This window comes from Cherax quadricarinatus, chromosome 27, assembly GCF_038502225.1.
Source record: "Cherax quadricarinatus isolate ZL_2023a chromosome 27, ASM3850222v1, whole genome shotgun sequence".
Lineage (NCBI taxonomy): Eukaryota > Metazoa > Arthropoda > Malacostraca > Decapoda > Parastacidae > Cherax > Cherax quadricarinatus.
In genome coordinates, this window is record NC_091318.1 from 18644798 (window position 1) to 18669096 (window position 24299).

The 24299-nt window shown below is 42.2% G+C and overlaps 1 protein-coding gene across 3 annotated transcripts in view; it reads left to right on the top strand.

Annotated features, from left to right (window-relative positions):
- LOC128691214 (WD repeat-containing protein 17-like) overlaps positions 1 to 24299 on the top strand; it is a 245478-nt gene that overhangs the window by 188951 nt on the left and 32228 nt on the right. The gene's annotated exons all lie outside the window — the stretch shown is intronic.

The window sequence follows — 24299 nt, forward strand, 5'->3', positions numbered from 1 at the left end:
AAATCTAGTTGTACTATAGCTCATTCTAGCTCAAAACATAGACTCCACAAAAGTCATTATATTAGACCTTAGTGCAATTATTTGATTACCACTTTATTGTTCACCACAACTTATATTAGTCCCTTTTATATTATAATTTTATATTATAATTCTAACTTTAAAGAATTACCTTTAAAGTACTACCTACTATCATATTCCCAAGCTCCATTATTTGATCATCACTTTATTTGTTCACCACAAATTATTTTAGTCCCTTTTATATTGTCTCCTTTATTTTAGCTTTAAAAAACTACCTTAGCTCATTATTTTTACATTTGTTAAATAATTCAGGTGCTATTTTTTTTAGCTTTAGAATATTTACTTTGTTTTATACTTAATTCTAACTTTAGATTCACTACAAATCTTATGATTACAAGCATTGATCCTGATACCAACCTCTTATTTAATGACTTAAATGATTCAAACAGTTACTGTAATTACTACACAGCAGAACAATCAAAGGCACTTCTCAGAGCCAACAACAACATAACTATCTTTAACTACAATATCAGATCTTTAAGCAAGCATTACGATGACCTCCTAGCATTACTAAATTCCTTGCATGCCAATATGTCCATCATTACACTAACTGAAACCTGGCTAAAGCCTGATACTACAGATGTCTATGCCATTCCTGGTTACACAGCCATACACAACTGTAGGCCAGACAAACAAGGGGGTGGCACAGCTATATACTACTCAGACCAACTAGAATGTATCACTAATACTTGCACAAGGGATGAACATGGGGAATATATAATAGCTAAATTCAAATCCAAATACCTACAAAAACCTCTCACAGTGATAAACATCTACAGAGTTCCACAATCAAACATTAGCCAATTTAGTCAAAACCTAGGAAGTATGATAACTGATGCACGCATGAACAAAGATCACTTACTACTCTCAGGTGACTTCAATATAAATCTCCTGCAAGACCAGGACCCACACGTTATTGAATTCACAAACACAATGAGTAACTGCATGTTGCTACCAACAGTAACAAAACCTACAAGAGTTACGGAGACTAGTGTTTCCCTACTTGACCACATCTGGACCAACACCATATCCCCTTTAAAATCAGGCATAATTACAGATAATACCACAGACCACTACCCTACTTTCCTCATAACAACTCTTGGTAAAATACCCCAAGACACTACTAAAGTCACCTTCAGACTTCACAATGAGGCAGCCATTAATAACTTCACAACAGCAGTAACAAACATTGACTGGCACACTGAGCTAGAAATCTATACAGATATTGACGAATGTTTTAATAATTTTCTAAAAAAGACCCAATACCTCTATAACAAGCACTGCCCTAAAAAAACTAAACAGATGACAGCTAAGAGACTGAACAGTCCCTGGCTAACACCCAGCATTCTCAAATCCATAAATACAAAACACCGATATGAAAAACAGTACAGAATGGGTCACATAACCAGAGACCAAACAAAACGTTACTCGTCAATCCTAACCAGCCTGATAAGAAGGGCAAAAAAACTGTATTATGAGAACAGATTATCCAACTTACGAGGTGATATAAAAAAGACCTGGAAGACCCTATCAGAAATTCTGGGAACAAAAAAGATATCACGAAATAGCGAAATAAAATTAGCAAAATCAGATGAACCCCAACTCCCACCAACAGAAACAGCAAACAGACTCAATGATTTCTTCTCCACTATAGGACAAAACCTTGCCAATAAAATCCCAAGCTCAGATACCCCACCAAATGACTACCTCACTGGCAACTACCCGAACACACTGTTCCTAGCTCCGACTAACCCATACGAAGTCTCCCTTATTATCAACACACTAAAAAACAAGGCAGGAGATTTAAATACCTTACCACCCTTTATATACAAAAAAGTGTCACAAGTACTATCACCAATCATTGCAACACTCTTTAACAAATCCATTGAATCCTCCACCTTCCCTACAGCTCTCAAAATAGCAAGGGTCACCCCGATCCATAAAGGAGGAGACCAAACAGAGTTGAATAACTATAGGCCAATATCCAATTTACACCCTCTCTCAAAAATCTTCGAAAAATTAATTCATAAACGAATCTACTCCTACCTCATCTCCCAAAACATTCTCAACCCCTGCCAATTTGGATTCAGGCCTAATAAAAATACTAATGATGCTATTATACACATGCTAGAACATATATACACTGCAATAGAGAAAAAAGAAGTCCCACTGGGGATCTTCATTGACTTACGTAAAGCTTTTGATACAGTTGACCATGACTTGCTCCACGTAAAATTGTCACACTATGGTATTAGAGGGCACTCCCTCAACTACCTCAAGTCATACCTCAGCAACAGAAGCCAATATGTGTACGCAAATGGGGCAAGCTCTTCCGCTCAACCAATTACAGTTGGTGTCCCACAGGGAAGTGTCCTTGGCCCTCTTCTCTTTCTCCTATACATAAATGACCTACCAAATGCTTCGCAATTACTCAAACCCACACTTTTTGCAGATGACACTACATACGTCTTCTCTCACCCGAGCCCAGTCACGCTAGCCAATACTGTAAACACCGAATTACAGAAAATATCTACCTGGATGAGGACTAACAAACTTACACTAAACATTGACAAAACCTACTTCATTCAGTTTGGTAACAGAGCTACAGATGTACCTCTTAACATAACGATAAACAGATCACCTATCACAAAGCTAACAGAGGGAAAATTCTTAGGAATCCACCTTGATAATAGACTCAAATTTCATACACATATACAACAAATTTCTAAGAAAATTTCCAAGACTGTAGGCATACTATCGAAGATACGGTACTATGTTCCACAGTCAGCCCTCCTGGCCCTTTATCACTCTCTTATTTACCCCTATCTCACCTATGGAATTTGTGCATGGGGCTCAACAACAATTAACCATCTCAGACCACTAATTACCCAACAAAAGGCTGCAGTTAGAATGATAACAAATTCTCACTACAGGCAGCACACTCCACCAATATTCAAAACACTCAACCTACTCACCATACAAAACATCCATACTTATTACTGCACCTATTACATACATAGAACACTTAACTCTGATATTAACCCTCCCCTCAAACATCTCCTTGCCAACCTCAACAGAACACATGACCATAACACAAGGCACAGATCACTCTTTGATGTTCCTCGTGTCCATCTCACGCTATGCAAAAACTCAATGCACATAAAAGGCCCTAAAATCTGGAATTCATTACCTGTAAATATAAAAGAAACACTACCTGTTTATAAATTCAAGTCTCTTCTCAAAGATCACTTACTCACTCAAAACCAAATAAATACTGAATAACTGAACCTTATAAATTGTATATCCTATATGTTACTCACAATTATATCACACAAATGTTAAACCTAGGACCCAATCTAACTTTGTTATTTTTTTAAATACACTACCTAACAGAATACTCCATTCGACTGAATGTACAGCAATGCATGCAACCATATGACCTGTCTTTGTAATACTCATTTGTGCTTTATAGTTATCTGTTTACAATAATGTTTTATCACTGATTTCATCATTGCTTAGTTAATCTTAAGTTAATTTTAAGCCAGCCCGTAATGCTATGCATATAAGTGGCTTTGGCATGCTGCTCTTACCTGTATTTTTTGTACCTCTGTATGTATGCTAAATAAATAAATAAATAAATAAATAAATTACTAAATAAATAAATAAATAAATAAAGTGTGTGAGCATGTTAGATAGGAGTAAATGGAGATGAATGGTTTTTGGGACTTGACGAGCTGTTGGAGTGTGAGCAGGGTAATATTTAGTGAAGGGATTCAGGGAAACCGGTTATTATAGGTTTAACCAGACTTGAGTCCTGGAAATGGGAAGTTCAATGCCTGCACTTTAAAAGAGGGGTCTGGGATATTGCCAGTTTGGAGGGACTTCTAAACTGTCGTATCTGAGCACCTCTGCAAAGACAATGATTATGTATGAGTGAGGTGAGAGTGTTGAATGATGATGAAAGTATTTTCTTTTTGGGGATTCTCTTTCTTTTTGGGTCACCTTGCCTTGGTGGGAGACGGCCAACTTGTTGAAAAAAAATTATTATTATGTATTATTATTATTAACCCTTTCAGGGTTCAAAGGCCAAATTTCAAAGTGTGCACCAGTGTCCATGAATTTTCAAAAAATAATTTTGTTATTTTTTCCTACGAAATGGTAGAGAATCTTTTTCTGAAGGTAATAAAACAAAAAGTGTGAAATTTAATGGAAATCTGACGAAATTATGCTCTCGCGAATTTTGTGTCAGCGATATTTACTCATTGGCGATTTTGCCAACTTTGTCTCCCACTTTAGGCCAATTACATTATTCCAGTCAACCAAATTCTTAGCTATTTCACTAGTATTACTTCTGTTCTATCGACTGACCACAAGAAATCACCAAGTCAACTGTTTCAACTACAAAATAAAGTGATTGGAAATTGGTAATTTGGCCATTTTAATTCAAAGTTCAAAATATTCCAATTTCAAAATAGGGTCCAGAATAAACAATGCAGGCATTCCTGGCACTAAACAAACATTTCCTCTGTTCATTGGTTATGTTTTCAGGCTTAACAAATGAATTCCATTTTGATTTTTTATTCACATAATGAATTTTTATTCAAACCAAAAAAAAATTAGAAGATATACTGTTATGCAATATTGTAATAATTGTATAAATACATCACCACATTTGTGAACATATATTAGACCCACCAGCTGGTGTGTATTAGACGTGTGAGGTCATTTGTTTACTCTTAACCCTTAAACGGTCCAAACATATATATACGTTCATGTGCGTAGCGCCCCAAACGTATATATACGTTTTCTTTGTCATTCATTCAACATTGCCACAATAAGCCTGAGTCACCTAGACATGAGAGAATGGGTGTGCGCACTCACTGTGCGCCATATTAAAATAATTGGGGATGCCTGGGTACCATATGCTCTTTTTTCCTTTTAAAAGAAAAGATTTTTTTCCCTCAAAAAATTTGGGGCGCTATGCGAGTGAACGTATATATACATTTGGACCGTTTAAGGGTTAAACATTGGCAAAAATTTAATATTTTCGCTACTTTGAACTCAGTTTCAAGCGATTTCCAGTACTAAAACCAATCAAAATCATTTCTATTTCTGTAATATATCTTCCAATCTTTCAAATGAGACCAAGAAATCGCAAATACAACTATAAAAAACATACAAAAAACACTGCAAAGTCGCTGTTTTAATCGAAAATTACGGTCTCAGTTTTTTTCTCTCATTATGCACTGTGTGCTGCAGGATTTGTTTTATGTGGTGCACACATACCACATAGATGTATTCTCTCATATCTAGGCACAAATTAACTGTTCACAGCTTATCAGAGTGAGCTGAGCTCATGGCGTAGATCTACGGCATGGACCCTGAAAGGGTTAATATTACCATCCACATACCTTGTTCACTGAGCTTAATAATTTTTTAGGCTGCCATGAGACACAGAGAATGTAATAATAATGTAGTAATAATAATTAATAATACACCTACCATCCAACTTACGACTGAGCTTGGTTTCGACTAACCAGTTGTAAGTCAAAATGGATGTAAGTCGAACCTTACTACTGAATATCAGCATCACTCTCTGTAATGATTTTATTTTAGTGTTTTATTTTGGTAGTATTTCATTTTTTGCTTTACTTTTCATGCTGTTAGTAGTGTATTTTATACTGTAAGGTTTAGGAGAAACACTGTGTACAACACAAACAGTTGATTATTTCCCAGAACATCTGCATACAAAACATGGTCGTAAGTCAAGTGGTCGTATGTCGAGTAGGTCGTAAGTCAGATGGTAGCTGTAATTAATAATAATAACAATTGCTCTGGAGTGCTTTAAATGTCAGATACCAAACCTATACGAAATATACTGTATGACATTTAACCCCTTCAGGGTCCAAGGCCCAAATCTGAAGTGGTGCCCCAGTGTCCAAGAATTTTCAAAAAAAATATTTGTTATTTTTTCCTATGAAATGGTAGAGAATCTTTTTGTGAAGGTAATAAATCAAAAAGTACGAAATTTGATGGAAAATTGACGAAATTATGCTCTCGTGAATTTTGATGTGTCAGCGATATTTACGAATCGGCGATTTTGCCGACTTTGACTCCCATTTTAGGCCAATTACATTATTCCAGTCAACCAAATTCTTAAGCTATTTCACTAGTATTACTTCTATTCTATCGATTGAGCACAAGAAATTACCAAGTCAACTGTTTCACCTACAAAATAACGTGATCGGAAATTGTTAATTTGGCCAATTTAACACAGTTCAAAATATTCCAATTTCAAAATAAGGTCCAGAATAAACAATGTAGGTATTCCTGGAACTAAACTAACATTTCCTCTGTTCATTAGTTATATTTTGAGGCTTTACAAATAAATTCCATTTTGATTTTTTATTCACAATGAATTTTTATTCACACCAAAAAACAGAAGATTTACTGTTATGCAATACTGTAATAATTGTAAAAATATCATCACCATATTTGTGAATGTATATTAGACCCACCAGCTGGCGTGTATTAGACGTGGGAGGTCGTTTGTTTACTCTTGAATATCGGCAAAAATTTAACATTTCCGCTAATTTGAGCTCAGTTTCAAGCCATTTCCAGTGCTAAAACCAATCAAAATCATCTCTATTTCTGTAATATGTCTTCCAGTCTTTCAAATGAGACCAAGAAATCGCAAATACAACTATAAAAAACATACAAAAAAACACTGCAAAGTCACTGTTTTAATTGAAAAATCATGATTTCAGTTTTTTTTCTCTCATTATACACAGTGTGCTGCAGGATCTGTTTTATGTGGTGCACACATACCACATAGATGTATTCTCTCATATCTAGGCCCAAATGTACCACTCACAGTTTATCAGAGTGAGCTGAGCTCATGACGTAGATGTATGGTTTGGACCCTGAACGTAAAGCCGTAGATCTACGGGACGGACCCTGAAAGGGTTAAAGTGCCCCAGAGTAATTAATTATATTTTATTATTATTATTATTATTATTATTATTATTACTATCATTACTATCATTATTATCACCACTGACATCTTGTTCACTGAGTTTAATCATTTCTTACTTAAGCTGCCATAAGAGACACTGAGAATGTAAACACACACAGACTAGCACACCAGCTAATCCCTTAACTGTGAACTTCTTTTGTACTTCTTCCATTTTCCTCTCTTTCCTCTTCCAAGTGCTGCTGCACTTCTATCTTGTACTATGGGGTGCACAGTCAGGTACAAATTTATACAAATATGTAGTCTTGGAGACTTTAAAAGCTAGTGTACTGAGTGGGTGTAAGAAGGAGATTGAGATTCTTGATGTTGAGACACTGCACTGCCCGTTTCCATGACGCAAGTTCTCATATGGCATATAATACTGACTCATCAGAGAGCCCATTGTAACTCTGAGTTGTCGGTAAACGAGTACGTCGGTAAGTGAGGAGAGGGTGTATTAACCCTTTGACTGTCGAAGGGCCCAATCCTGAAGTGTCTCCTGGTGTCGCAAAATATTCGAAAAAAAAAAAAATTATTTTTTCTTATGAAAATGTTAAGATTATTTTTCTGATTGTTTTAGTCCCCCCAAAAAAATTTTCCCATCAGTACTTACCGAGATATATAGGCATATAGAGATATAGTTTGCAGAAAATGAGCCGCGTATGGCAACAGCGGCGACTGCCGCTCACCCGGTAAACTTTAGTTTACTTGTATTTGAAGGTTTGTTGTTTTTTTCACTATTTTATTTTTTCACATAACTTATGTGGCCTGTGAGACCAAAGTAAGGTGCAATGTACATATATACACTCGTTGTATACAACACAATAAGCACACAAACATAATTATCAATATATTGTTTACAAAACTTGTTTACAAAAACAAACAATACAAAAAATTTTTTATTACTATTGTTCTATAATATATATACCAATATACAGTCACTGAACATACTCCTAGAAGTTCTGCAGCTTGTGGAACTCTGTGAAACATGTGTCATACACAGTGGTGTTTTACACTCCTCAAACATAAAACATGGTGTCATACACAGTGGTGTTTTACACTCCTCAAACATAAAACATGGTGTCATACACAGTGGTGTTTTACACTCCTCAAACATAAAACATGGTGTCATACACAGTGGTGTTTTACACTCCTCAAACATAAAACATGGTGTCATACACAGTGGTGTTTTACACTCCTCAAACATAAAACATGGTGTCATACACAATGGTGTTTTACACTCTCACACATAAAATCAGTGTGTGTGCATTTTTGTTGAATTTTTTTTTTATGTGCAAAGACAAAATACCTCGTCTGAGCAGTTTTCTTCAAAGTATTAGCAGGCAGTTGTGTTATGTAGTTATCCTAGGTAAATGGTCGTGTGTCATCATTCCTTCCTTCCTAATTTCCTTCATTCCTTTCCTACCTGGAGGCTACCTGGAGGGCATTCCACCTCTCTTCCTACATTCCTTCATCTGTCCTTCATTACTTTTTTCCTTCCTTTCATCTAGTCCTTCCTTCATTCCTGCCTTCCCTTCTTGCTTCTGGTTTCTATAATATATATACACATATATAGTCACTAGATACTTTCATAAAACTGCTATTATCACCCTTCAGCAAGCTTGTCTTGTGTGCGAGTGTGTGGCTTATAATTGTTTTGAGTCAGGAGTCGGCAGCTGTCAAAATGACATATTGTCTCATTAGTCACTCCCCCTACTGCCTGTCAAAACAATGGGGTCGGATGCTGCTTCCCCCTCCATTCTATCTAATTATCTTTCTCCCTCATTCTATCTCTTTCAATCTGTCTCTCTTTCTCTCTCTCTGTCTATCTCTGTCTCACAGGTACACATAAATACAACTATACATAGTGTAAATTACCTAGGATAACCCAAAAAATCCAGACAAAGTGCTATACTCTGCTTGAAGATGTGAGTAAACGTGATGATGACACAGTCTTGTGGCTCTCTCTGAGACAGAGCTTGATGGATAGACAGGGAGTTTGGCAGACAGACAAATAGACAGACAGACAAATGTTTGTTCATCGTCATCTTCTCCTCCTCCTTCTCCTCCTTCTCCTCCTCCTTCTCCTTCTCCTTCTCCTTCTTCTTCTCCTTCTTCTCCTTCTCCTCCTCCTCCTTCTCCTTCTCCTCCTCCTCCTCCTCCTTCTCCTCCTCCTCCTCCTCCTCCTGGCTCTTGACAGATGGACAGCTGCCCCCCTCCCTCCACCCTCGTTTACGCTCATCAAAGGTCAGCTCTTATCAGATGTTATCTCCCCTTATCTTGTCACTGTCATGGATGGCAATATAAACACAAATGCAGTATAATGTGATCCTTTATTGACTACGTTTCGCCCACACAGTGGGCTTTTTCAAGTCACAAACAGAACTACCTGGGGTGGAAGGAACGCGAGTATTTATAGTCCGGCTGAGGTCAGGTGAAGAATGCTGCATCTGATGATGTACCGAGTTGGGTTGTAGAGTCTAAAAACTTGGGTAGCTTGGAAAGGAGACTGGACAAGTTGGTGAGCAGACCTTCTACAGTGTTCTTATGTGGGATAGCGATGAAGAAGTTTCTTGGCAAGTGGTTCAGCTATGTTATAGAAGCCACTATTCTGGTTGAAGTTGTCGGATATAGAAATAAGTGATGATTCCAGGATTCTTCGGTATTGAGTGTTGTCTTCTGTGGCGATAAGTCTTGAGTTTCTGTAGTTTATCAAGTGGTTGTGTGAATTACGGTGTTGTACGCAGGCATTCCTTGTGTCGTCAGACCTGCTTGCGTATTGGTGTTCTGAAATACGTGTTTGGAGGTCCCTTGATGTTTCGCCCACGTATAACTTGTTGCAGTCATTACAAGGGATTATGTATACCCCTGCAGAGGATGGAGGCTTGTCCTGCCTACTACTGGTGATGTCCTTGATGGTCGTGGTTGTGGAGGTAGATACTTGGAATGATGTTTTGGCAAAGATGTTGGAAACATGTTTGGCAATGGAGTTGGTGGGAAGGACTATGTATCTCTTCTCGGCAGTGTCTTCTCTGGGTGTGTTGAAGATGTTTAGTGCTCGCCGTCTGCAGTCTCTGATGAAGTGACGAGGATAGTGGAGTTTGGAAAATACCTGTTCAATTATAGTGCATTCTTCCTCAAGGAACTCGTTGCTGCAGATTCTGAGTGCACGCAGGAAGAAGCCTATAATTACACCACGTTTGGTTTTGGTGTCGTGGTGAGAGTAGAAGTGGAGAAGATCGTTTTGGTTGGTGGGTTTTCGATAGACTTTAAAACGAAGTTCGTGGTCAGCTTTGCAGATTAGAACATCAAGGAAAGGAAGAGTGTTGTCGACCTCTTCTTCAAGTGTGAACTGCATTAGAGGCTCGACCTGGTTGAGCTTGTCTTGGAGAGCTTGAACGTTGAAGCGTTTAGGAGTTATGAGGAGAATGTCGTCAACATAACGGAGCCAGGTGACAGACGAAGGAATAGTGGTGGAGAAACGTTCGGCTTCTAGATGTTCCATGTATAGGTTCGCTAGGACTGCACTGAGTGGCGAACCCATGGGTAGTCCAAAAGTCTGCTGAAAGAGGTGATTTTCAAAAGAGAAACACGTAAAGCCAACACATAGTTCAACCAGAACAAGGGAAGAAACTTCTGCACACCATGCCCAGCAACCCCAGACCTGCCAGAATGTACGGCCTGCCAAAGACTCACAAGCCTGGTATCCCACTGAGGCCCATATCCTCGGGAATAGGCAGTGCTCCCCACAAGCTCTCAGGAATTCTCGCCAAACACCTCTCGAAACTCTTGGGCACTATCAGTCCAGCACATCTCAAACACTCAGGTGATCTTCTCAATCGCATTCGCAACATCAACATCAGGAACAAGAAACTTTCCAGCCTTGACGTGACTTCCCTATTCACTAAAGTACCTACTAAACAAGCCATCGATCTCTTGCGCAAGAAAATTGACGATTCACTTGATCTTCCCATTCCAGCCAGCGACTTCATCGACCTGGTTGAACTATGTGTTGGCTTTACGTGTTTCTCTTTTGAAAATCACCTCTTTCAGCAGACTTTTGGACTACCCATGGGTTCGCCACTCAGTGCAGTCCTAGCGAACCTATACATGGAACATCTAGAAGCCGAACGTTTCTCCACCATTATTCCTTCGTCTGTCACCTGGCTCCGTTATGTTGACGACATTCTCCTCATAACTCCTAAACGCTTCAACGTTCAAGCTCTCCAAGACAAGCTCAACCAGGTCGAGCCTTCAATCCAGTTCACACTTGAAGAAGAGGTCGACAACACTCTTCCTTTTCTTGATGTTCTACTCTGCAAAGCTGACCACGAACTTCGTTTTAAAGTCTATCGAAAACCCACCAACCAAAACGATCTTCTCCACTTCTACTCTCACCACGACACCAAAACCAAACGTGGTGTAATTATAGGCTTCTTCCTGCGTGCACTCAGAATCTGCAGCAACGAGTTCCTTGAGGAAGAATGCACTATAATTGAACAGGTATTTTCCAAACTCCACTATCCTCGTCACTTCATCAGAGACTGCAGACGGCGAGCACTAAACATCTTCAACACACCCAGAGAAGACACTGCCGAGAAGAGATACATAGTCCTTCCCACCAACTCCATTGCCAAACATGTTTCCAACATCTTTGCCAAAACATCATTCCAAGTATCTACCTCCACAACCACGACCATCAAGGACATCACCAGTAGTAGGCAGGACAAGCCTCCATCCTCTGCAGGGGTATATATAATCCCTTGTAATGACTGCAACAAGTTATACATGGGCGAAACATCAAGGGACCTCCAAACACGTATTTCAGAACACCAATACGCAAGCAGGTCTGACGACACAAGGAATGCCTGCGTACAACACCGTAATTCACACAACCACTTGATAAACTACAGAAACTCAAGACTTATCGCCACAGAAGACAACACTCAATACCGAAGAATCCTGGAATCATCACTTATTTCTATATCCGACAACTTCAACCAGAATAGTGGCTTCTATAACATAGCTGAACCACTTGCCAAGAAACTTCTTCATCGCTATCCCACATAAGAACACTGTAGAAGGTCTGCTCACAAACTTGTCCAGTCTCCTTTCCAAGCTACCCAAGTTTTTAGACTCTACAACCCAACTCGGTACATCATCAGATGCAGCATTCTTCACCGGACCTCAGCCGGACTATAAATACTCGCGTTCCTTCCACCCCAGGTAGTTCTGTTTGTGACTTGAAAAAGCCCACTGTGTGGGCGAAACGTAGTCAATAAAGGATCACATTATACTGCATTTGTGTTTATATTGCCATTCCCTCCTTCTTCCTTCTTCCTCCTCCCTCCTTCTTACTCCTCCCTCCTTCCTCCTCCTCCCTCCTTCCTTCCTCCTCCTCTTCTTCCTCCTCCTCTTCTTCCTCCTCCTCTTCTTCCTCCTCCTCTTCTTCCTCCTCTTCTTCCTCCTCCTCCTCCTCCTCCTCCTCCACCTCCTCCATTGCTTTTGGTCTCAAACTCCTCGAAATCATGAAATTGATCTTCATTGACACTTCCATCTGTGTTAGAGCATCACTTGGGAAGAGAAGAGTCCCAGATTTGCAGGGAAGTCACATATTTCTTACCGCTAGACATGCTGAAAAAGGACGACTGAAATGGTATTCCCACAATGCACCACTGGCTCCCCGATTTTTTTTATATGGTGCACACTGACCATGGAGACCCATTCTCTCACATGTGGGCCTACCAGCTTTCTCCTGCTTGATTTGAAGCCCCTAGAATTTATGCGTATAGATACGTCAAACACGGTATCTCCTATGACGTACATATACGACCGCGACAGTCAAAGGGTTAATAATACTGTTTCCTCCTCTCATTCCATTACTCTCGGCCCTGCCTTCTTTCTGATATACAGTGGACCCCGGTATTCGATATTAATCCGTTCCTGAGAGCTCATCGAATACCGATAATATCGAAAACCGAATCAATTTTCCTCGTAAGAAATAATGAAAATCAAATTAATACGTGCAAGACACCCAAAAGTATGAAAAAAAATTTTACTACATGAAATATTAAGTTTAATGCAATAGAATAATTACAATAACAATAAAATAATTGACACTTACCTTTAATGAAGATCTGGTGATGATTGATGGGATGGAAGGAGGGGAGAGGTTTTAGTGTTTAGAAGGGGAATCCCCTTCCATTAGGACTTGAGGTAGCAAGTCCTTTTCCAGGGTTACTTCCCTTCTTCTTTTAATGCCACTAGGACCAGCTTGAGAGTCACTGGACCTCTGTCGCACAACAAATCTGTCCATAGAGCTCTGTACCTCCCGTTCCTTTATGATTTGTCTAAAATGGGCCACAACATTGTCATTGTAATAGCTGTGTTAGGGTGATTTTCATCCATAAAGGTTTGCACTTCGACCCACTGTGCACACATTTCCTTAATTTTTGAAGTAGGCACAACTGGTATAGGCTTCTCAGGGTTAGCCCCAAACCCTTCAAAATCTTTCTTAATTTCCATTCTAATTCTCACCCTTTTTACCACAGGGTTGGCACTAGAAGCTTTCTTGGGGCCTATGGTGACTTATTTTGCAGAAACAAGCACCAAACACAGTGATTAAATGGATAATATGGAATGTACCGAATGTATCCTTAGATGCGTGCACACTGGCTGGCTTGTAAACACTGGCACACGAGGGGCAGTTCAGGCCACATGTGGACAGGTCTTGTACGAATCGTATCGAATACCGGGTTTTCAATCGAATACCGAGGAAAATTTTTTGCTATGTAATGCATCGAATACCGGATTTATCGAATACCGATGCCATCGAATACCAGGGGTTCACTGTATAAAGGCTCCCTTCCCTTCATACTTCTGTGTGACTAATTAATGGTGCAAGGTGGACCAAAACATCGTCATAAGTTTTAGTCTCCTGTGTGCAGGTTATTTGTGTATGTGCATAATATTTATGGTATGTCAGTATTGGGCATAAATAATCATAACAGACATGATTAGGCAAGTTGTGATTTGGCATGCTGTAAATCATGTTAAAACTTATGGAGGATTGTTCAGTGAATAAAAGTTATTTATCAATAATAGTTAGCAACACTTAGTCACCTTTTGCTAATACTGTACAGAAATTGTGATTTCAAATTTAGTAAGTGCAAACATCCTGGGCTCTCACCTTATCCACCTCTTATGGGTAACTACTCCAGCAGCATTAGGCCCTCCAATCTCCCCTTACTAACAGGGACTGATGACAAATGGAATGAAAGAGGTTTTCTTTGATATTGGGCTTAGGTTGCCTTTTCTTGATAAAAGACTTTGAACATTGGGGGTTTTCCTGAATAGATTAAGGTTCTAGAAAAGGTTATACATATCTTGTGGGACCCTGATGACCCAACACAATCTGGACTATGAAACCTTTTTTCTTTGTTTATCACACTGACTGTCGGGCCTGATGTAACACATTCATCATCATTCATTCAATACCTTGAATATAGACATATCAGTTCAGTTGAGCCTCTGATCTGCAATATCCACACCCTTCTTCCAGACTACAGGCACGGTACTTTCCACCTCTAGGACTCTAATCTAGCTAACCAGTTTTCCTGCAAAGACAGTGATTATGTATGAGTGATGGTGAAACTGTTTTTCTTTCTTTTGGGTTTTTCTTCCTTTTGGGTCACCCTGCCTTGGTGGGAAAACGGCCAGCGTGTTAAAAAAAAAAAAGATAAGAATGAAGGAACACTGCAACAGGCCTACCAGCCCATACTGGGAAAGTCCTTCTCAAACCCAAGCCCTGTAACAAAAATTTATCCAACTCATTCTTAAGGCTACCCAAGCAATAAACTTTGATAACCCTCCTTACTCTTACTGTGCAAGTTCCACTCAAATGCAACCCTTCTCACTCTTACCTGCTGTTACTCCAACAGCATGTCAAGCCATAAACCCACTTGTCTCCGTTTGATCTCATATGCTTACACATGTGGCGGATGCTAAAGCCCCTACCACCCAAAACTTCCTTTACCCCCCTTCCACCAACCTTTCCTGGGATGACTCCTATACCACTTTTTTCTTCTGTTCTAAACCTTTATACCCTTTTGGTCATCCTATTCTGCTTCATCCCCTAAATGCTTAAACCATCATTCCTCTGCTTTCTAAATTATACCTTTCATATCTCTGCTTAATACTCACACTACACATGCTCTCAAGCATGTCTCCACTAGTTCCAACCTCCTCTTCCTCCTCCCTCCTCCCTCCTCCCTCCTCCTCCTCCCTCCTCCTCCTCCTCCCTCCTCCTCCTCCCTCCTCCTCCTCCCTCCTCCTCCTCCCTCCTCCTCCTCCTCCTCCTCCTCCTCCCTCCTCCTCCTCCTCCCTCCTCCTCCTCCCTCCTCCTCCTCCATCCTCCTCCTCCCTCCTCCTCCTCCCTCCTCCTCCTCCCTCCTCCTCCTCCCTCCTCCTCCTTCCTCCTCCTCCCTCCTCCTCCTCCTTCCTCCTCCTCCTTCTCCTTCCTCCTTCTCCTTCCTCCTTCTCCTTCCTCCTTCTCCTTCCTCCTTCTCCTTCCTCCTTCTCCTTCCTCCTTCTCCATCCTCCTTCTCCTTCCTCCTTCTCCTTCCTCCTTCTCCTTCCTCCTTCTCCTTCCTCCTTCTCCTTCCTCCTTCTCCTTCCTCCTCCTTCCTCCTTCTCCTTCCTCCTCCTCCTTCCTCCTCCTCCTTCCTCCTCATCCTTCCTCCTCCTCCTTCCTCCTTCTCCTTCCTCCTTCTCCTTCCTCCTTCTCCTTCCTCCTCCTTCTCCTTCCTCCTTCCTCCTTCTCCTTCCTCCTTCTCCTTCCTCCTTCTCATTCCTCCTTCTCCTTCCTCCTTCTCCTTCTCCTTCCTCCTTCTCCTTCCTCCTTCTCCTTCCTCCTCCTCCTGCTCCTTCTTCCTCTTCCTGCTCCTTCTTCCTCTTCCTTTTCCTTCCTCCTCCTTTTCCCTCCTCCTCCTCCTCCTCCTCCTCCTCCTCCTCCTCCTCCTCCTCCTCCTCCTCCTCCTCCTCCTCCTCCTCCTCCTCCTCCTCCTCCTCCTCCTCCCCCCCCCCTTCCACCTTCCTCCTCCTCCCTCCTCCTCCCTCCCTCCTTCCTCCTCCTCCCTCCTTCTTCCTCCCTCCCTCCTTCCTCCTCCCTCCCTCCTTCTTCCTTCTTCCTCCTCCCTCCTTCTTCCTCCTCCCTCCTTCCTCCTCCTCCCTCCTTCCTTCCACCTCCTCTTCTTCCTCCTCCTCTTCTTCCTCCTCCTCTTCTTCCTCCTCTTCTTCCTCCTCCTCCTCCTCCTCCTCCTCCACCTCCTCCATTGCTTTTGGTCTCAAACTCCTCGAAATCATGAAATTGATCTTCATTGACACTTCCATCTGTGTTAGAGCATCACTTGGGAAGAGAAGAGTCCCAGATTTGCAGGGAAGTCACATATTTCTTACCGCTAGACATGCTGAAAAAGGACGACTGAAATGGTATTCCCACAATGCACCACTGGCTCCCCGATTTTTTTTATATGGTGCACACTGACCATGGAGACCCATTCTCTCACATGTGGGCCTACCAGCTTTCTCCTGCTTGATTTGAAGCCCCTAGAATTTATGCGTATAGATACGTCAAACACGGTATCTCCTATGACGTACATATACGACCGCGACAGTCAAAGGGTTAATAATACTGTTTCCTCCTCTCATTCCATTACTCTCGGCCCTGCCTTCTTTCTGATATACAGTGGACCCCGGTATTCGATATTAATCCGTTCCTGAGAGCTCATCGAATACCGATAATATCGAAAACCGAATCAATTTTCCTCGTAAGAAATAATGAAAATCAAATTAATACGTGCAAGACACCCAAAAGTATGAAAAAAAATTTTACTACATGAAATATTAAGTTTAATGCAATAGAATAATTACAATAACAATAAAATAATTGACACTTACCTTTAATGAAGATCTGGTGATGATTGATGGGATGGAAGGAGGGGAGAGGTTTTAGTGTTTAGAAGGGGAATCCCCTTCCATTAGGACTTGAGGTAGCAAGTCCTTTTCCAGGGTTACTTCCCTTCTTCTTTTAATGCCACTAGGACCAGCTTGAGAGTCACTGGACCTCTGTCGCACAACAAATCTGTCCATAGAGCTCTGTACCTCCCGTTCCTTTATGATTTGTCTAAAATGGGCCACAACATTGTCATTGTAATAGCTGTGTTAGGGTGATTTTCATCCATAAAGGTTTGCACTTCGACCCACTGTGCACACATTTCCTTAATTTTTGAAGTAGGCACAACTGGTATAGGCTTCTCAGGGTTAGCCCCAAACCCTTCAAAATCTTTCTTAATTTCCATTCTAATTCTCACCCTTTTTACCACAGGGTTGGCACTAGAAGCTTTCTTGGGGCCTATGGTGACTTATTTTGCAGAAACAAGCACCAAACACAGTGATTAAATGGATAATATGGAATGTACCGAATGTATCCTTAGATGCGTGCACACTGGCTGGCTTGTAAACACTGGCACACGAGGGGCAGTTCAGGCCACATGTGGACAGGTCTTGTACGAATCGTATCGAATACCGGGTTTTCAATCGAATACCGAGGAAAATTTTTTGCTATGTAATGCATCGAATACCGGATTTATCGAATACCGATGCCATCGAATACCAGGGGTTCACTGTATAAAGGCTCCCTTCCCTTCATACTTCTGTGTGACTAATTAATGGTGCAAGGTGGACCAAAACATCGTCATAAGTTTTAGTCTCCTGTGTGCAGGTTATTTGTGTATGTGCATAATATTTATGGTATGTCAGTATTGGGCATAAATAATCATAACAGACATGATTAGGCAAGTTGTGATTTGGCATGCTGTAAATCATGTTAAAACTTATGGAGGATTGTTCAGTGAATAAAAGTTATTTATCAATAATAGTTAGCAACACTTAGTCACCTTTTGCTAATACTGTACAGAAATTGTGATTTCAAATTTAGTAAGTGCAAACATCCTGGGCTCTCACCTTATCCACCTCTTATGGGTAACTACTCCAGCAGCATTAGGCCCTCCAATCTCCCCTTACTAACAGGGACTGATGACAAATGGAATGAAAGAGGTTTTCTTTGATATTGGGCTTAGGTTGCCTTTTCTTGATAAAAGACTTTGAACATTGGGGGTTTTCCTGAATAGATTAAGGTTCTAGAAAAGGTTATACATATCTTGTGGGACCCTGATGACCCAACACAATCTGGACTATGAAACCTTTTTTCTTTGTTTATCACACTGACTGTCGGGCCTGATGTAACACATTCATCATCATTCATTCAATACCTTGAATATAGACATATCAGTTCAGTTGAGCCTCTGATCTGCAATATCCACACCCTTCTTCCAGACTACAGGCACGGTACTTTCCACCTCTAGGACTCTAATCTAGCTAACCAGTTTTCCTGCAAAGACAGTGATTATGTATGAGTGATGGTGAAACTGTTTTTCTTTCTTTTGGGTTTTTCTTCCTTTTGGGTCACCCTGCCTTGGTGGGAAACGGCCAGCGTGTTAAAAAAAAAAAAGATAAGAATGAAGGAACACTGCAACAGGCCTACCAGCCCATACTGGGAAAGTCCTTCTCAAACCCAAGCCCTGTAACAAAAATTTATCCAACTCATTCTTAAGGCTACCCAAGCAATAAACTTTGATAACCCTCCTTACTCTTACTGTGCAAGTTCCACTCAAATGCAACCCTTCTCACTCTTACCTGCTGTTACTCCAACAGCATGTCAAGCCATAAACCCACTTGTCTCCGTTTGATCTCATATGCTTACACATGTGGCGGATGCTAAAGCCCCTACCACCCAAAACTTCCTTTACCCCCCTTCCACCAACCTTTCCTGGGATGACTCCTATACCACTTTTTTCTTCTGTTCTAAACCTTTATACCCTTTTGGTCATCCTATTCTGCTTCATCCCCTAAATGCTTAAACCATCATTCCTCTGCTTTCTAAATTATACCTTTCATATCTCTGCTTAATACTCACACTACACATGCTCTCAAGCATGTCTCCACTAGTTCCAACCTCCTCTTCCTCCTCCCTCCTCCCTCCTCCTCCTCCCTCCTCCTCCTCCCTCCTCCTCCTCCTCCCTCCTCCTCCTCCCTCCTCCTCCTCCCTCCTCCTCCTCCTCCCTCCTCCTCCTCTCCTCCTCCTCCTCCCTCCTCCTCCTCCCTCCTCCTCCTCCCTCCTCCTCCTCCCTCCTCCTCCTCCCTCCTCCTCCTCCCTCCTCCTCCTCCCTCCTCCTCCTCCCTTCTCCTCCCTCCTCCTCCTCCTTCCTCCTCCTCCTTCTCCTTCCTCCTTCTCCTTCCTCCTTCTCCTTCCTCCTTCTCCTTCCTCCTTCTCCTTCCTCCTTCTCCTTCCTCCTTCTCCTTCCTCCTTCTCCTTCCTCCTTCTCCTTCCTCCTTCTCCTTCCTCCTTCTCCTTCCTCCTTCTCCTTCCTCCTTCTCCTTCCTCCTTCTCCTTCCTCCTTCTCCTTCCTCCTCCTCCTTCCTCCTCCTCCTTCCTCCTCCTCCTTCCTCCTCCTCCTTCCTCCTTCTCCTTCCTCCTTCTCCTTCCTCCTTCTCCTTCCTCCTTCTCCTTCCTCCTTCCTCCTTCTCCTTCCTCCTTCTCCTTCCTCCTTCTCCTTCCTCCTTCTCCTTCCTCCTTCTCCTTCTCCTTCCTCCTTCTCCTTCCTCCTTCTCCTTCCTCCTCCTCCTGCTCCTTCTTCCTCTTCCTGCTCCTTCTTCCTCTTCCTTTTCCTTCCTCCTCCTTTTCCCTCCTCCTCCTCCTCCTCCTCCTCCTCCTCCTCCTCCTCCTCCTCCTCCTCCTCCTCCTCCTCCTCCTCCTCCTCCTCCTCCTCCTCCTCCTCCTCCTCCCCCCCCCTTCCACCTTCCTCCTCCTCCCTCCTCCTCCCTCCCTCCTTCCTCCTCCTCCCTCCTTCTTCCTCCCTCCTTCTTCCTCCCTCCCTCCCTCCTTCTTCCTTCTTCCTCCTCCCTCCTTCTTACTCCTCCCTCCTTCCTCCTCCTCCCTCCTTCCTTCCTCCTCCTCTTCTTCCTCCTCCTCTTCTTCCTCCTCCTCTTCTTCCTCCTCTTCTTCCTCCTCCTCCTCCTCCTCCTCCACCTCCTCCATTGCTTTTGGTCTCAAACTCCTCGAAATCATGAAATTGATCTTCATTGACACTTCCATCTGTGTTAGAGCATCACTTGGGAAGAGAAGAGTCCCAGATTTGCAGGGAAGTCACATATTTCTTACCGCTAGACATGCTGAAAAAGGACGACTGAAATGGTATTCCCACAATGCACCACTGGCTCCCCGATTTTTTTTATATGGTGCACACTGACCATGGAGACCCATTCTCTCACATGTGGGCCTACCAGCTTTCTCCTGCTTGATTTGAAGCCCCTAGAATTTATGCGTATAGATACGTCAAACACGGTATCTCCTATGACGTACATATACGACCGCGACAGTCAAAGGGTTAATAATACTGTTTCCTCCTCTCATTCCATTACTCTCGGCCCTGCCTTCTTTCTGATATACAGTGGACCCCGGTATTCGATATTAATCCGTTCCTGAGAGCTCATCGAATACCGATAATATCGAAAACCGAATCAATTTTCCTCGTAAGAAATAATGAAAATCAAATTAATACGTGCAAGACACCCAAAAGTATGAAAAAAAATTTTACTACATGAAATATTAAGTTTAATGCAATAGAATAATTACAATAACAATAAAATAATTGACACTTACCTTTAATGAAGATCTGGTGATGATTGATGGGATGGAAGGAGGGGAGAGGTTTTAGTGTTTAGAAGGGGAATCCCCTTCCATTAGGACTTGAGGTAGCAAGTCCTTTTCCAGGGTTACTTCCCTTCTTCTTTTAATGCCACTAGGACCAGCTTGAGAGTCACTGGACCTCTGTCGCACAACAAATCTGTCCATAGAGCTCTGTACCTCCCGTTCCTTTATGATTTGTCTAAAATGGGCCACAACATTGTCATTGTAATAGCTGTGTTAGGGTGATTTTCATCCATAAAGGTTTGCACTTCGACCCACTGTGCACACATTTCCTTAATTTTTGAAGTAGGCACAACTGGTATAGGCTTCTCAGGGTTAGCCCCAAACCCTTCAAAATCTTTCTTAATTTCCATTCTAATTCTCACCCTTTTTACCACAGGGTTGGCACTAGAAGCTTTCTTGGGGCCTATGGTGACTTATTTTGCAGAAACAAGCACCAAACACAGTGATTAAATGGATAATATGGAATGTACCGAATGTATCCTTAGATGCGTGCACACTGGCTGGCTTGTAAACACTGGCACACGAGGGGCAGTTCAGGCCACATGTGGACAGGTCTTGTACGAATCGTATCGAATACCGGGTTTTCAATCGAATACCGAGGAAAATTTTTTGCTATGTAATGCATCGAATACCGGATTTATCGAATACCGATGCCATCGAATACCAGGGGTTCACTGTATAAAGGCTCCCTTCCCTTCATACTTCTGTGTGACTAATTAATGGTGCAAGGTGGACCAAAACATCGTCATAAGTTTTAGTCTCCTGTGTGCAGGTTATTTGTGTATGTGCATAATATTTATGGTATGTCAGTATTGGGCATAAATAATCATAACAGACATGATTAGGCAAGTTGTGATTTGGCATGCTGTAAATCATGTTAAAACTTATGGAGGATTGTTCAGTGAATAAAAGTTATTTATCAATAATAGTTAGCAACACTTAGTCACCTTTTGCTAATACTGTACAGAAATTGTGATTTCAAATTTAGTAAGTGCAAACATCCTGGGCTCTCACCTTATCCACCTCTTATGGGTAACTACTCCAGCAGCATTAGGCCCTCCAATCTCCCCTTACTAACAGGGACTGATGACAAATGGAATGAAAGAGGTTTTCTTTGATATTGGGCTTAGGTTGCCTTTTCTTGATAAAAGACTTTGAACATTGGGGGTTTTCCTGAATAGATTAAGGTTCTAGAAAAGGTTATACATATCTTGTGGGACCCTGATGACCCAACACAATCTGGACTATGAAACCTTTTTTCTTTGTTTATCACACTGACTGTCGGGCCTGATGTAACACATTCATCATCATTCATTCAATACCTTGAATATAGACATATCAGTTCAGTTGAGCCTCTGATCTGCAATATCCACACCCTTCTTCCAGACTACAGGCACGGTACTTTCCACCTCTAGGACTCTAATCTAGCTAACCAGTTTTCCTGCAAAGACAGTGATTATGTATGAGTGATGGTGAAACTGTTTTTCTTTCTTTTGGGTTTTTCTTCCTTTTGGGTCACCCTGCCTTGGTGGGAAACGGCCAGCGTGTTAAAAAAAAAAAAGATAAGAATGAAGGAACACTGCAACAGGCCTACCAGCCCATACTGGGAAAGTCCTTCTCAAACCCAAGCCCTGTAACAAAAATTTATCCAACTCATTCTTAAGGCTACCCAAGCAATAAACTTTGATAACCCTCCTTACTCTTACTGTGCAAGTTCCACTCAAATGCAACCCTTCTCACTCTTACCTGCTGTTACTCCAACAGCATGTCAAGCCATAAACCCACTTGTCTCCGTTTGATCTCATATGCTTACACATGTGGCGGATGCTAAAGCCCCTACCACCCAAAACTTCCTTTACCCCCCTTCCACCAACCTTTCCTGGGATGACTCCTATACCACTTTTTTCTTCTGTTCTAAACCTTTATACCCTTTTGGTCATCCTATTCTGCTTCATCCCCTAAATGCTTAAACCATCATTCCTCTGCTTTCTAAATTATACCTTTCATATCTCTGCTTAATACTCACACTACACATGCTCTCAAGCATGTCTCCACTAGTTCCAACCTCCTCTTCCTCCTCCCTCCTCCTCCTCCCTCCTCCTCCTCCTCCCTCCTCCTCCTCCCTCCTCCTCCTCCCTCCTCCTCCTCCTCCCTCCTCCTCCTCCTCCCTCCTCCTCCTCCCTCCTCCTCCTCCTCCCTCCTCCTCCTCCCTCCTCCTCCTACCTCCTCCTCCCTCTACCTCCTCCTCCCTCCTCCTCCTCCCTCCTCCTCCTCCTTCCTCCTCCTCCTCCCTCCTCCTCCCTCCTCCTCCTCCTTCCTCCTCCTCCTTCTCCTTCCTCCTTCTCCTTCCTCCTTCTCCTTCCTCCTTCTCCTTCCTCCTTCTCCTTCCTCCTTCTCCTTCCTCCTTCTCCTTCCTCCTTCTCCTTCCTCCTTCTCCTTCCTCCTTCTCCTTCCTCCTTCTCCTTCCTCCTTCTCCTTCCTCCTTCTCCTTCCTCCTTCTCCTTCCTCCTTCTCCTTCCTCCTCCTCCTTCCTCCTCCTCCTTCCTCCTCCTCCTTCCTCCTCCTTCCTCCTTCTCCTTCCTCCTTCTCCTTCCTCCTTCTCCTTCCTCCTTCTCCTTCCTCCTTCCTCCTTCTCCTTCCTCCTTCTCCTTCCTCCTTCTCCTTCCTCCTTCTCCTTCCTCCTTCTCCTTCCTCCTTCTCCTTCCTCCTTCTCCTTCCTCCTTCTCCTTCCTCCTCCTCCTGCTCCTTCTTCCTCTTCCTGCTCCTTCTTCCTCTTCCTTTTCCTTCCTCCTCCTTTTCCCTCCTCCTCCTCCTCCTCCTCCTCCTCCTCCTCCTCCTCCTCCTCATCCTCCTCGTCCTCCTCGTCCTCCTCGTCCTCCTCCTCCTCCTCCTCCTCCTCCTCCTCCTCTTCCTCCTCCTCTTCCTCCTCTTCCTCCTCTTCCTCCTCTTCCTCCTCTTCCTCCTCCTCCTCCTCCTCCTCCTCCTCCTCAACATTTGAAGTTTGTGCTTTGCACTTACAGGAAAGTGTTTGATACCATTTCCCTGTTTTTTCCTTTCTAGATAAACTTCCTTTTTCAGATGCCTCAACACTACAACTTTCTTTTACCCCTGATCTATCTGTGGTTCACTTACAGTCTCTATCTGACCTTCCTGCTGATATATCCACTCCTAAATATGTAAATATATATTCACATCTTCCATACTCCCTCTCAGCAATCTGTTATCCAATCTTTCATTGCCTAGACATTTTTGTCATCAACATTTAATAACTTGTCAAAATATTCTCTCCGTCCTTCCACTACCTCCACCTCCTTATTTCATATCTTTCTTCTTTTTCTATTAAATGCCAGGTTCATTTGCTATCCAGACTTTTTCAAC